The following is a 14,310-nucleotide window of genomic DNA, read 5'->3' as shown; positions in this document are numbered from 1 at the left end:
TCCTAGATTTCATTCTCTGGATTTAGCAACCAGATGAAAAAGGAAGGTTCTCCAGCAGCAGTGGAGACTTCAGGGGAAGACTCTCCCCTACCTCCCAAAGAGCGGTCACTATGACGAATAAAAGAGGAAAGGACGTGGCAAACTAAAACCACAGACACCACTACCGAATCTAAACGTAGCCGGACTTGGCCCATGTCTCTAAAAGCTGGTCAGTGACCCTCTTTGAGAAGCCAATAAGGAAGTGTAGACTGTCCTCAGGAAAAAATCTGCGTATAATTCCTGGGAGTTCATAGACCGCTGAAGCCATGATAGTCATGGTTGGATTGTTTTTAATCTCCAGAGCTGTGTAGATGGGAGGAGAGTGTAGATTGACCAGTGAGAGGTATGACAGTATGTCAGGAATTCCAGCCGCAGCAGTCCTGGCTGTGAGTGACTTTGTTTGTTCAATCAACTAAAACTTATTGAGACTAATAAGCCAACAAGTAACTTTTACATTTCTTTGTGGCTATGGTGCACAGAACCATTGGCAGAGAGGAAAAGATTTTGCCATTTCAAGTGTCCCTGGTGAATGAACAGCCCACAGATAATACATTGTTTAGGAAATAGTGGACTGGCTCATCAAATTCAAATTTACTACTTACATTTTCTAGAGAGTATAATATAATAAGAATAATTTATATTATCTTTATTTAAAAAAACTTGAAGTTTATATCAAGATGCAATTTGAGCAAAAGTAAAAGTGCTTATGAAAACATTTTAAATGGCCGGGCGCTGTGGCTCATGCCTGTAATCCCAGCACTTTGGGAGGCCAAGGCGGGCAGATCACCTGAGATCGGGAGTTCGAGACCAGCCTGACCAATATGGAGAAACCCCATCTCTACTAAAAATACAAAATTAGCTGGGTGTGATGGCACATGCCTGTAATCTCAGCTACTAGGGAGGCTGAGGCAGGAGAATTGCTTGAACCAGGAGGCGGAGATTGTGGTGAGCCGAGATCTCACCACTGCACTCCAACCTGGACAACAAGAGCTAAACTCCGTCTCAAAAAAAAAAAAAAAAAAAAAAGAAAAGAAAACATTTTAAAGTGATAATTTTACGCTTTTTTTTTTTGTCTTTTTTTTTTTTTTTCCTTTTTCTGGAGAACGGGGTCTCACTATATTGCCCAGGCAGGTCTTGAACTCCTGGGCTCAAGCTATCCTCCCGCCTCTTGCCTCCCTGAGAGCTGGGATTACAGGCGTGAGCCACCGCGCCCGGCCAAAGTGATAATTTTAGTGAGATATAATTCACCTACCATAAAATTCACCCTTTTAAAGTAAAAAATTCAGTGGGTTTTTTTTTTTTTTTTTTTTAGATGGAGTCTTGCCCTGTCACCAGGCTGGAGTGCAGTGGTGTGATCTCGGCTCACTGCAACCTCCGCCTCACAGGTTCAAGTGATTCTCCTGCCTCAGCCTCCCAAGTAGCTAGGACTACAAGCATGCACCACCATGCCCAGCTAATTTTTGTATTTTTAGAGATGGAGTTTCACCATGTTGGCCAGGATGGTCTCGATCTCTTGAGCTCGTGATCTGCCCGCCTCGGCCTCCCAAAGTGCTGGGATTACAGGTGTGAACCACCGCACCCGGCCTTCAGAACATTTTTATCACCCTAAAAAGAAACCCTAGGCCAGACATGGTAGTTCACACCTGTAATTCCAGCACTTTGGGAGGCCAAGGGTGGCGGATCACCTGAGGTCAGGAGTTCGAGACCAGCCTGGCCAACATGGTGAAACGCTGTCTCTACTAAAAATGCAAAAATTAGCTGGGTGTGGTGGCGCGCACCTGTAATCCCAGCTACTCGGGAGGCTGAGGCAGGAGAATCACTTGAACCCGAGAAGCAGAGGTTACAGTGAGCCGAGATCACACCATTGCACTCCAGCCTGGCTACAGAGCGAGTCTCCATCTCAAAAAAAAAAAAAAGAAAAAGAAAGAAAAGAAACCCTATAGTCTTTAGCAGTTACTCCCAATCTGTCTTCCCCCCAAGTCCCTGGCAAAATTAATCTGCTTTCTTTCTGTACGGATTTGCCTATTCTGGCCATTTCATATAAATGGAATCATGGGCCAGGCGCAGTTGGCTCACACCTATAATCCCAGTGCTTTGGGAGGTGAAGGCAGGAGGATCTCTTGAGGCCAGGAGTTTGAGGTTATAGTGAGCTGTTACTGCGCTGCTGTACTCGAGACTCAGTGACAGAGTGAGACTTTGTTTCTAAATAAATGAATAGTTTTTAAAAATAAGTGGAATCATGCAATGTGTGACCCTTTGTGACTGGCTTCTTTCACTTAGCATAATGTTTTCAAAGTTTATCCAGGTTGTAGCATGTTATCAGTATTTCATTCCTTGTTTTTTGTTTTTGTTTTTGTTTTTGTTTTCAGACAAGGTCTTACTCTGTCACCCAGGCTGGAGTGCAATGGTGCGATCTCACTGTAGCCTCAACCTCTCTGGCTCAAGCAATCCTCCCACCTCAGCCTCCCAAGTAGCTGGGACTACAGGCACATGCTATCACACCTGGCTAATTTTTGTATTTTTGGCAGAGACCGAGTCTCGCAATGTTGCCCAGGCTTGTCTCCATCTCCTAGGCTCAAGCAGCCCTCCTTCCTCAGCTTCCCAAACTGTTAGGATTACAGGCCTGAGCCACTGTGCCTGGCCCATTCCTTCTTATTGATGAATAATATTCTATTTTATGGATATATCGTGTTTTATTTATCTATTCATTGGTTGATAGATATTTGGGTGATTTCTACTCTTTAGCTATTATAATACTGCTGTGAACATTTGTGTACACATTTTTGTGTGGACATATATATGCTTTATTTTCTCTTGGGTGTGAAATTTCTGGGTCATATGGTAACTCTATGTTTAACATTCTGAGGAACTGTCAAATTATTTTCCAAAGTGATTGCACCATTTTACACACCCATCAACAACCTCTAAGAGTTCCGATATTTCCATGTCCTAGCCAACACTTGTTATTGTCTGTCTTAAGTATTCACTCCTTGTGGTTTTTATTTGCATTACCCTAATGATGAATGATGTTGGTTATCTTTTTTTTTTTTTTTTTTTTTTTTGAGACGGAGTCTCGCTCTGTTCAGCCCAGGCTGAAGTGCAGTGGTGCGATCTCGGCTCACTGCAAGCTCTGCCTCCCAGGTTCACGCCATTCTCCTGCCTCAGCCTCCTGAGTAGTTGGGACTACAGGCGCCCGCCATCGCGCCCGGCTAATTTTTTGTATTTTTTAATAGAGACGGGGTTTCACCATGTTAGCCAGGATGGTCTCGAACTCCTAACCTTGTGATCCGCCTGCCTCGGCCTCCCAAAGTGCTGGGATTACAAGCGTGAGCCACCTGGCAATGTTGGTTATCTTTTCATGTGCTTATTAGACATTTGTATACCTTCTTTGGGGAAATGTTTATTCTAATCTTTTGTCCATTTTTTAATTGGGTTATTTGGCTTTTGTTGTTGAGATATGAAAAGTTTTTAAAACTAATAAAATATTTTTCTAATTTTTTTTAAAGGCTAGGGCGTGGTGGTATGCACCTGTGGTCCCAGCTACGAAGGAGGCTGAGGTGGTAGGATCGCTTAAGCTCAGGAGATGGAATGCACCACTGCACTCCAGCCAGGAAGTGTAATGGTTAGTTTTATGTGTCAACCTGGCTGGGCTATAGTCCCTAGTTACTCAATCTAACACACTAATCTAGGTGTTGCTGTAAAAATATTGTGTAGATTTGGTTGACCTATACAATCATTTGAAGTTAAGTAAAGGAAATTATCTTTGATAATTGGTGGGCCTCACCAATCAGTTGAAGGGTCTAACAAGCAAAACAGGTTTCCCTGAGAAAGAAGAAATTCTGCCTGTGGATTGAACTGTAGCCTCAGACCCAGCCTGAGAGTTTCCAGCTTGCTCTGCAGATTTTAGACTTGCCAGCCCCCTCAATCATATAAGCCAATCTCTTAAAATAAATCTCTTTGTATATGTATATATCTCCTACTATTTCTGTTGCTCCGGAGAGCCCTGACTAATGCAGGGAAGAAGAGGATGTCTTCCTTCCATTAACTCCCAATTTGAATCAATTGGAAACACCAGGTTTGGGAATGAAGAAGGAAGGCCTGGCAGACAAGGAGATCTCAGGGGAGGGTGTTGAGAGCCTCCCGTCTAGAGGAAACGGTACCCCATGTCTAGAGATGGGGGGTGGTGAAAATGTTCCCTGAACAATACTCCATCTGGATCATCAGATGAATAAGGACTTCTAGAAGCTCAAGTTTAATCACTGTTTTCTTTATTCTTTGGTTTTTGTTTTTTTGAGGCAGTGTCTTGCTTTGTTGCCCAGGCTGGAATGCAACGGCGCGATCTCGGCTCACTGCAACCTCTGCCTCCTGGGTTCAAGTGAGTCTCGTGCCTCAGCCTCCTCAGTAGCTGAGACTGCAGGTGCACACCACCACACCCGGCTAATTTTTGTATTTTCAATAGAGACAGGGTTTTGCCATTTTGGCCAGGCTGGTCTTGAACTCCTGACCTCAGGTGATCCACCCACCTCGGCCTCCCAAAGTGCTGGGATTACAGGTGTGAGCCACCATGCCCAGCCTCTTTATTCTTTATGTCATCTTTGTGATCTCTAGTTTTGAGATGAGAGCTTTCTTTCAGCCTCCTGTACTCTCAGCTAATGATCATGAGCTTTTAGTTCAAGGGAAATAACTTGGTTTTGAGAAGAACAAATGATCCTGTTGCACTGTGCTACAAGGTCTTTGACTTGCTTTCTGAAGGTCTTCAGCTCTTTATAACAGGCTCATCTTGGCATTTGCTTCAGAACTTTCTTCCTCTTGCTCCAATCTGTCCTTCCCAGACAGATCATTTCTCAAGAGACGGCACTGCTTTGTCTTGACAAAGTTCAGTCACTTCATTTCCTCTCTGCAGAAGATTTTGATCTGCACTTTCAGTCGAGGTTTGCTCAGCCTGAAGATTTTTTACCTGATCTGTCTTGGCTTTTCTGTTTTCTTCTTTAGCAATGTTGATGTAGAATTGATTTTTCTCCCATCTGGGATGTTTAAATGTACACTTGACTTTCAACATCAATTTCTTCCTGGCTCCTCTTGTCTAGTCATAAATACTGTCTTCACCTGCAGATTCTAAGTTATTACCCATGTTCTCTTCTCCAAGGGAAGCTATCACATCTTTTATCTTTAGGCCAGGCATGGTGGTATGCACCTATAGTCCTAGCTACTGGGAAGGCTAAGGCAGGAAGATTGCTTGAGCCCAGGAGTTCAAGGGAGCAGTGAGCTATGAGAGCGCCACTGTACTCCAACCTGAGCAAAAGAGATCTTGTCTCAAAATAAATAAATAAACAAACAAACAGAAAAATTCTGCCCCAAACCAAGATTACTATTAACACATGTAGTATCACAACACACATTAACTCTCTCCCATTGATTCCCCAGGAGAGTAAATCTTAGTCTTACATTGTCAGATACTTCTCCATAGAATTTTGTTGCAGTGGGCCAGGGGTGGTGGCTCATGCCTGTAATCCTAGCACTTTGGGAGGCTGAGGCAGGTGGATCACCTGAGGTAAGGAGTTTGAGACCAGCCTGGCCAACATGGTGAAACCTCGTCTCTACTAAAAATACAAAAATTAGCTGGGTGTCGTGGTGCATGCCTGTAATCCCAGCTACTCAGGAGACTACTCAGGAGGCTGAGGTAGGAGAATTGCTTGAGCCTGGGAGGCAGAGGTTGCAGCAAGCCGAGATCACACCATTGCACTCCAGCCTGGGCAACAGAGTAAGTGAGACTGTCTCATTAGAAAAAAAAAAAAAAAAAAAAAAGAACTCTGCTGCAGCATCTTCTAGGTTTGTCCGTGGTACAGATTCGTGGTGGAGGTTGCAGTGAGCCGAGACCCCACCACTGCACTCCAGCCTGGGCGACAGAGTGAGACTCCATCTCAGAAAAAAAGAAAAGAAAAAAAAAAGAACAAATGAATGAGGGAGTGAATGAAGCCATCATTTGTCATCTATGAAGATTCACATATAATACTTTGTTGAATTGACTGATAATTCTTTCAGGAAAACTTAAAACTCCTTTCAGAACTCAGTGTAGGACGGTGGAGAGAAGACGAGGTGGTGGCAACTCTGGCCTGGGTTCCTCTCTCCCTCTTGCCCCACCCCCCACACCCACTCTTGCCACCCCCACTATGAGATTTGAACAAATTGCTGAACACTTCTAAGTCTCCTTTCCTCTTCTGTAGGTGGAGAGAGCACTGCCCTCCTCATGTGAGTGTTGGGAGGATTAGGAGAATGACACAGAGCCCAGCAGGTAAGGACTTCACTACCTTTTAGTGAACTTCTTTATTCCATTATCCAAGACATTAGCAACTCTTTCTATTGGTCAAATGTTTGGTTATTTTACCCAGGTTGAGCCAGATCTCAAAATACGAAAATAAGAAAATAAAATAGCTGCCATAAACTTAAAAAAAAAAGAAATAAAACTCTTTTTACTGCTAGAAATAATATGTCTAGTAAACAGAAGAGATTCTAGTAAAAACTGCTAGAATGAATAAGAGAATTGGGCAAGGTGACTGCATATAAGATAAATATAAAAAGCAAAAAACCGGCTGGGCGCGGTGGTTCACGGTTGTAATCCCAGCACTTTGGGAGGCTGAGGTGGGTAGATCACCTGAGGTCAGGAGTTCAAGACCAGCCTGGCCAGCATGGTGAAACCCCGTCTCTACTAAAAATACAAAAATTAGGGCTGGGCATAGTGGCTCACATCTGTAATCCCAGCACTTTGGGAGGCCGAGGCAGGTGGATCACAAGGTCAGGAGATCGAGACCATCCTGGCTAACACGATGAAACCCCGTCTCTACTAAAAATACAAAAATTTAGCTGGGCATGGTGGCACACGTCTGTAGTCCCAACTACTTGGGAGGCCGAAGCAGGAGAATTGCTTGAAACCAGGAGGTGGAGGTTGCAGTGAGCCGAGATTGTGCCATTACACTCCAGCCTGGGTGACAGAGTGAGACTCCGTCTAAAAAAAAAAAAAAATAGCTGGGAGTGGTGGCAGGCACCTGTAACCCCAGCTACTTGGGAGGCTGAGACAGGAGAATTGAGAATTGCTTGAACCTGGGAGGTGGAGGTTGCAGTGAGCCAAGATCGCGCCATTGCACTCCAGCCTGGGCGACAAGAGTGAAACTCTGTCTCAAAAAAAAAAAAAAAAGCAAAAAACCTGTTTTGTTTGTTTGTTTGTTTGTTTTTAAAGAAAACTTTACAATGAGGAATAAAAAGCAGCTGCAGACTGTTAGCTCCCCTTCCCTCCATTCCCTCCTCTGGAACACTGGCCCCCTAGGCCTGGTTGGTTCAGCAGATCTTCATTGCCTTTATATATTTTGTTTGGGACAAGGTGTGGGGTTCTTGTGAGAGGCTATTTTATCTGGCGTTTCTTGTCGTTCTCAGCAGGAGCACTCAATGCCAAAGGCTGCTGTATTATACTTGGAAGCAAAAGTGTCAGTCTCTTTTTACTCTTAAAATGAATACCAGGAAACAAAATGGTGGTGGGGATTATACTTATGATAGCAACCAAAACTATGAAATACTTCAGAATACATTTTCTTTAGAAGAGTATTGAACCCATAAAAAGAAAACCGCGGCTAGGCGCGGTGGCTCACGCCTGTAATCCCAGCACTTTGGGAGGCTGAGGCAGGCGGATCACAAGATCAGGAGATCGAGACCATCCTGGCTAAAACGGTGAAACCCCATGTCTACTAAAAATACAAAAAATTAGCTGGGCGTGGTGGCGGGTGCCTGTAGTCCCAGCTACTCGGAAGGCTGAGGCAGGAGAATGGCTTGAACCCGGGAGGCGGAGCTTGCAGTGAGCCGAGATAGCGCCACTGCAGTCTGGCTGGGTCAAAGAGCGAGACTCCGTCTCAAAAAAAAAAAAAAAAAAAAAAGCCGCAAAATCTTATTAAAAGATATAAAACAAGATTTGAACGAATGAAAAGACACATCATGTTTTTGTATGAAAAGATATAAATTCATAAAAACTCTTTAAAATTACTATATAAATTTCATGTAGTTCCAGTTAGAATATTAATAAATTTCTTTTTAAAAAAAGAATTGTCAAAAGTATGAAAAATAAGAACAGAGGAGGAGACCTGTTCTCCAGAAATCAGGATTCATCAGAAAACCAGTGTAATCAGAGCAATTGACAGCAGAGACTGCTAGTCTATCCTCAGTATTCATTCTTCCTTAGAACCCTAGATCTACATCTGGGTACGTAGCCACTTGGAATAAAGACCACATCTCCTAGCCTATCTTTGAACTTAGTGTGGCTATGTGAGTAAATTCTGGCAAATGAAATACTGGCAGAAGTGTCCTGTGCAACTTCAGAAAATGTCCTTAGAGGGAGAGAGACATCTTTCTTTGTCTCTTTCACCTTCTGTTGGTTGGAAAGCAGCCATTTTGGCTGGAATTGGAGCAGCCATCTTGGACTAGGAGAGAAAAGCTATATGTTGATGGTGGAAGAACAACAAGACAGAAGGAGCCTGGGTCCCTGAAACTGTGGAAGAGACACAGGACTTATCTCTGGACTTCATTTATGAGAGAGAGAAATAAACGTTTATTTAGTTTAAGCCACTATTACTTTATTTTTTCTGTCAATCACAGGCAAACCTGATTCTAATTGATATAAAATTTGGCACCTGGAAAAAGACTACTACAAGTGACAGAACCTAAATGCTTAATTAATGAATGCAGGTGGGTGGCAGATGGCAAAGACTCAGACATTGCTGACTGGGAAGCTTGTGATCCTTGTTATGCAGTTGTCAAACATTTGATCAAAACCTTGTGTTTCAGTTAGCTATTATTGTGTGGCAAACCACCTCCAAACTTAATAGGTTAGAACAACAAGTGTTTTATTACCTCTCACCATTCTGTGGGTTGACGGTGATAGCTGGGTGGTTCTTCTGGATCTCACAGGGGTGTTTCATGAGGTTACAGTCAGATTGAAGCTGGGGATGAATATGCAAGTTGACACCTCCTTGGTGTCACGTGTGTGGCACCAGGATGGCCAAAAGCTGTGACCTCTCCTTCCACGTGGCTTAGCCTGGGCATCATAACCTGGCGGCTGGATCCCAAGAATGCGAAAGTGGAAGACCTTCTTAAGGCTTAGGCCTAGAACTGGCAAGTGTCACTCTGCCACAGTCTATTGGTTAGAGTGAGTCACAGGCCCAGCCCAGATGTAAAGGGAGGATACTACACAAGGCTGTGAATACTGGTGACATGGCTCTCTAGGGACAATCTTCAGACAATAGCTACCTCACCTTGGAAGGCAGATCATGGACTGACTGAGGTTGTAGCAATGCAATGCAGCCATGTAGAAATGATAAGGAAATTCAGGGCCGGGTGCAGTGGCTCACATCTGTAATCCCAGCACTTTGAGAGGCCAAGGCTGGTGGATCACCTGAGGTCAGGAGTTCGAGACCAGCCTGACCAAAATGGTGAAACCCCATCTCTACTAAAAATACAAAAATTAGCCAGGTGTGGTGGCACGTGCCTGTAATCCCAGCTATTCCAGAGGCTGAGGAATTGCTTGAACCCAGGAGGCGGAGGTTGCAGTGAGCGGAGATTGCGCCACTGCACTCCAGCCTGGGCAACAAGAGTGAGACTCTGTCTCAAGAAAAAATAAAAAATAAATGATACGGAAATTCAGAATGTTCCTGTTTTCTGGCTTCTTCTTGCTACTTTTAGCAAGTCCTGTGAGAGAGAAAATCAAGCTAGAGTTAGCTTCTTTGCATAGCTTTGCCAAGGGAGGAAGTCTTTGCTATAAACTATAATCTGGGTTGATTGAGAATCCTGTAATTTTGAGTTCTGCAGACTTGAAAAAGCCATTGCTTCTGCACTGAAGCAGTTATAAGTGGTAACTGCAAAGTGGTAGCCTTAGCAGGAATTAACACTGGTGCCCTCTTTAGAAAAGCTGTGAGCCTGTTGGCAAAGAAGGAATTAAGGATGGTGCTTTCCCACTCAAGCCGGTTGTTTCAGATGGCTTGAAGAAAACCATCATTAAGTTTGGGGAATGGTGGTAAGTAAAAGATCAGAGTTTTCAGGCTTGGAAACCATGTCTAGATAAGATTTTTGGCTACAATTATTCACGTTGGAACTGACCAGAACAAAATGGATTAAAGGCCTATGACATTTTTGAAGGAATGGTGCTATCAATGAAACCCCAAACTCTGCCTGCAAGAGCCTGTGACTGCTCAACCCTCGAAACACTCCTTGGGCTCTCAAACCTGCCCCAGCAGTAAGTGAACTTGGGTGCCTGTGAATTTCCCAAGAAGGGAACATTCTTCATGGATGGCTTGTGTGCTGCTTCTCAGCAATGTGGCCCATCTAGCAATTAAGTGAGGACTGTTGACTTACTCATTAGTTTAACCAAATGCTTCCATGTACCAGGCATGGGGTTAGTACTGGGGTTGCAGTTGTAAAGGGAGGAGCAACAGCTGAGAGTTTAGAGGGGGTGGTGGTAGGACCCCTACCCACTCAGACTCATCATCCACAGCTGTGTCTCCTTGGGGAAGCCTTTTGAAGGGATCCAAAGGCCCCACCTCTCCCGCTGTTGTTGATCTCACTTCTGGGTATCCTGGCTGCACCAGCTTCCTTCTATGTCCTAGATATGTCAACTTTGTTGGATTTCCCAGCTCATCCCTGTATCTGGGTCTGCCATTGACATTTGCTAATACACTGGTTAAATAGGTTGCATGGGTTGGAGGGACTCATGACCCTGGTGCCCTCAGACAGATTATCCCCAAGATTGGACTGTGCAAGGCAGTCGCTTGCAATCTATTAAGCCATGGCCCTTTTATTTTATTTTACTTTTTTTTCTGAGACAAGGTCTTGCTCTGCCACCCAGTTTGGAGTGTAGTGGTACAATCATGGCTCACTGCAGCCTTCACCTCCCAGACTCAAGTGATCCTCCCACCTCTGCCTCCCAAGTAGCTGGGAATATAGGCATGTGCCACCATGCCTGGCTAATCTTTTATTTAAACTTTTTTTTTTTTTTTTTTTTGTAGAGATGAAGTTTTACTATTTTGCCCAGGTTGGTCTCAAACTCCTAGGCTCAAGCAGTCCTCCTGCCTTGGCCTCCCAAAATGCTGGGATTACAGGCATGAGCCACTGTGCCCATGCATGGCCCTTTTACACAGTGCAAAAAACTCCATGTGCCACCCAAGCAACCCATTCCACATCAATGACTGGTGATAACAGCAAGCATGTTTGAGATTATGTTTTTAGTTTTATGCTTTAAAAGTAGGGGTATGAATAATTTAGACATGAACTCTAATCTTCAGGTCATAACATGGCACAAATCCCAACTCTTTAAAGATAAATATGCCTGATCAGGAGGAACTCTCAGAAACAGCCTGTATCAAGCAGGGCTTTTGGTTGTACACACAGGAAGTTGGGTCTCGCTTAAGCAAAAAGTATGTTCTCTCTGCCCCTGGTCTTCCTGTGTCTGCTTCATTCTCTCCTACCTACCAGCCCTAGGAGAAAAAAAATCCCACAGAAGGATACTGATTGGCCCAGCTTCTGTCATGTGCTTATCTTCTGTTTGTTTGTTGTTATTTTTGAGATGGAGTCTTGCTCTGTCACCCTGGCTGGAGTGCAATAGCGCAATCCCAGCTCACTGCAACCTCCGCCTCCCAGGTTCAAGCAATTCTCCTGCCTCAGCCTCCCGAGTAGCTGGGATGACAGATGTGTGCCAACATGCCGAGCTAATTTTTGTATTTTTAGTAGAGACGGGGTTTCACCATGTTGGCCAGACTGGTCTCAAACTCCTGACCTCAAGTAATCCACCCACCTTTGCCTCCCAAAGTGCTGAGATTACAAGCGTGAGCCACCTTGCCCAGTCTGTCATGTGCTTATCTTCTAGCCAATGGGCAGGTCCTGTTTCCTACAAAAGGGTAGGAGGGGAGGAAGGGCTGCTGGGGGGACTTAAACAATAGCCTACACATTTGAGCAGAGACAGCAAGGCTCCAGGGAGCAGAACTTTATTGAGGAGTTACTTGAATGGCTACTTTGGTTATGTAAATATAGCATAAATTGATACCAGTGTTTTGGGAGAAGGGTGATACAGGCCTCTGGTGTCTTAAAGAAGACCTTTCCTCTTACCCATTGATCTGGTCCGTGGGAAGGAAGTAGAGAACTTTACGTTTCAGCCAATGAGCCTCCCAGAAGCATTGAGGTCATATTTTTATAACATTCTTGGTTGATCTGGTACTAGCTGAGCCTGCGGGAAAAGACGCGAAAGGCCTCAAAGTCTCTCGCTGTAAGGAATACTGGAAACATAGCCTTGCTTATGCTCAGCTCATGGCTCCCTCCAGAAAGAATGAATTTCTATGTTTTGAGAACACATGCAGTGACTGAACAGGAGAAAGGAACTCAGAGAATCCAGCCTGCTTATCTGGCTGGGGGCAGCACTCGGCAGGAGGGCCTGAGTTGGAAGAGCCCCTGTGGTCTGTTCAGGGCTGTGAATCAGCCATGGTCCAGGGATCCTTGCACTTGGTGGAATTTGGGAGCAGGACTATCCTCTTTGTGTGAAATACGCCTCCAGAGTTCTTGGACAATTCTAGGTCTGGTGACCAAGAGAGATATGCCAAAACCCCTGCTATAAAACAGAGATAAAACAATTGACCATATTGTTATGCCCAGACCGTTAGTTCCCCAAAGAAGACCACCAGAGTCCAGAGTCAAAGCCAAGCGGCAAGGATCTTTACTACAAGTTCGAACCTGGTCCCTCCATTCCACAGCATACAAGAGGGCCCTGAACAATGCGAGTGTTTGCTTTTTATAGCCTGAAAGTTACAGGGGAACAAAGGAATTCTTTTGGTTCCCGCTCTTTCAGTAAAACTTTGAACGGCTGTCCCCTTATCGGAGACTTTCCTGGTGGTGTTTGTACTGGGCTCAGGAAGTTTGAGAGATATATGGCGATATGTGGTGGGATGGGAGGATGGGATGTGTTTGTACTGGGCTTGTTTGTTTTGAGCCCGGGGCTGAGGAATGTGCCTGGCTCCTTTCAATATGATCCAGCAATCCACTTCTGGGGATACCCACACACGAGTTGAAAGCAGGGACTTGAACAGATATTTGTACACCCGTGTTCATAGCAGCATTATTCACAATAGCCAATAGCTGGGAGCAACCCAAGTGTCCATCAATGGACCCCTCTTCAGAATAATGCTTTGTTTTGTTTTGTTTTTGAGACTGGGTCTCACTCTATCACCCAGACTAGAATGCAATGGCAATGGCAATGGCGCTATTATAGCTTCACTGCAGTCTTGATCTCCCAGGCTCAAGTGATCCTCCTGCCTCAGCCTCCTGAGTAGCTGGGACTACAGGCATGTACCACCATGCCTGGTTAATTATTATTTTTTTTTATTTTTAGTAGAGACGTGCGTCTCACTACATTGCCCAGGCTGGTCTCAGACTCCTGAGCCCAAGGGATCCTCCTACTTTGGCCTCCCAATGGTGCTGGGATTATGGGAGTCAGCCACCATGCCTGGCCCAGAAGCATGTCTTTAAGTATGAAAAACCACAGGATTAAAAAATTTGGAAGTTGATCATGCAAATTGGGTCATTCTCATCAGACCCAACTAAAACAGAGTCAAGAAGCCAGGGGGAGAAAACATTTAGGACACATTACATTGCAGTAGAATATAATTTCCTGCAAGCCTGGCTGCTGAAACTGCCTGCTATAACCTGAGACCAGTTTGATCTATAACTGCTGAGATAACTTCCTGAAACTCTAGGACTAATTTTGCCCACCGCCATCGCTTACCAATCAGAACTTGCCAACTCCCCAGAACCTTCCTCGTGCCAAGGAACTTTCTGAGAGAGCAATATGTAACATTTCTCTTTTTTTATAAAACCTCCAACCTTCTGTTTGCTCTTTGGTCATACTAAAGAGCACCCAGTCTGCATGCATGCCCCAAATTGCAATTCTTTTTTCTCAAATAAAAATTTAAATTTAGAGATTTGTCTCTACTTATTTATTAATTATTGTTATTATTACTATTATTATTTTGTAGAGACAAGATCTCCCCATGTTGCCCAGGCTGATCTCAAACTCCTGGGCTCAAGCAATCCTCTGGCCACCTCCCAAAGTATTCAGATTACAGGCATAAACTACCAAGCCTGGGCCGTCTCAACATTTTTATTTTGACTTCAACAAAAGAAAACTAATATGACTGAAATTTAATTATCAAGCTATTTTTAAAAGCATACTTGAGATATAGTAATATATGTGCT

General features: G+C 44.2%; 1 protein-coding gene across 1 annotated transcript in view; it reads left to right on the top strand.

Moving 5' to 3' along the window:
- The first annotated feature begins 6,263 nt into the window (after positions 1-6,263).
- FAM168A (family with sequence similarity 168 member A) overlaps positions 6,264-14,310 on the top strand; it is a 238,926-nt gene continuing 230,879 nt past the window's right edge. Inside the window, exon 1 of the mRNA XM_054661515.2 lies at positions 6,264-6,331. The gene's annotated coding sequence lies outside the window, so the exon portion shown is untranslated. The remainder of the gene's footprint in view (positions 6,332-14,310) is intronic.

Source organism: Pan troglodytes, chromosome 9, assembly GCF_028858775.2.
Source record: "Pan troglodytes isolate AG18354 chromosome 9, NHGRI_mPanTro3-v2.0_pri, whole genome shotgun sequence".
Lineage (NCBI taxonomy): Eukaryota > Metazoa > Chordata > Mammalia > Primates > Hominidae > Pan > Pan troglodytes.
Note: the sequence above shows the minus strand (reverse complement) of the source record. Positions and strands in the feature narration are given on the sequence as shown.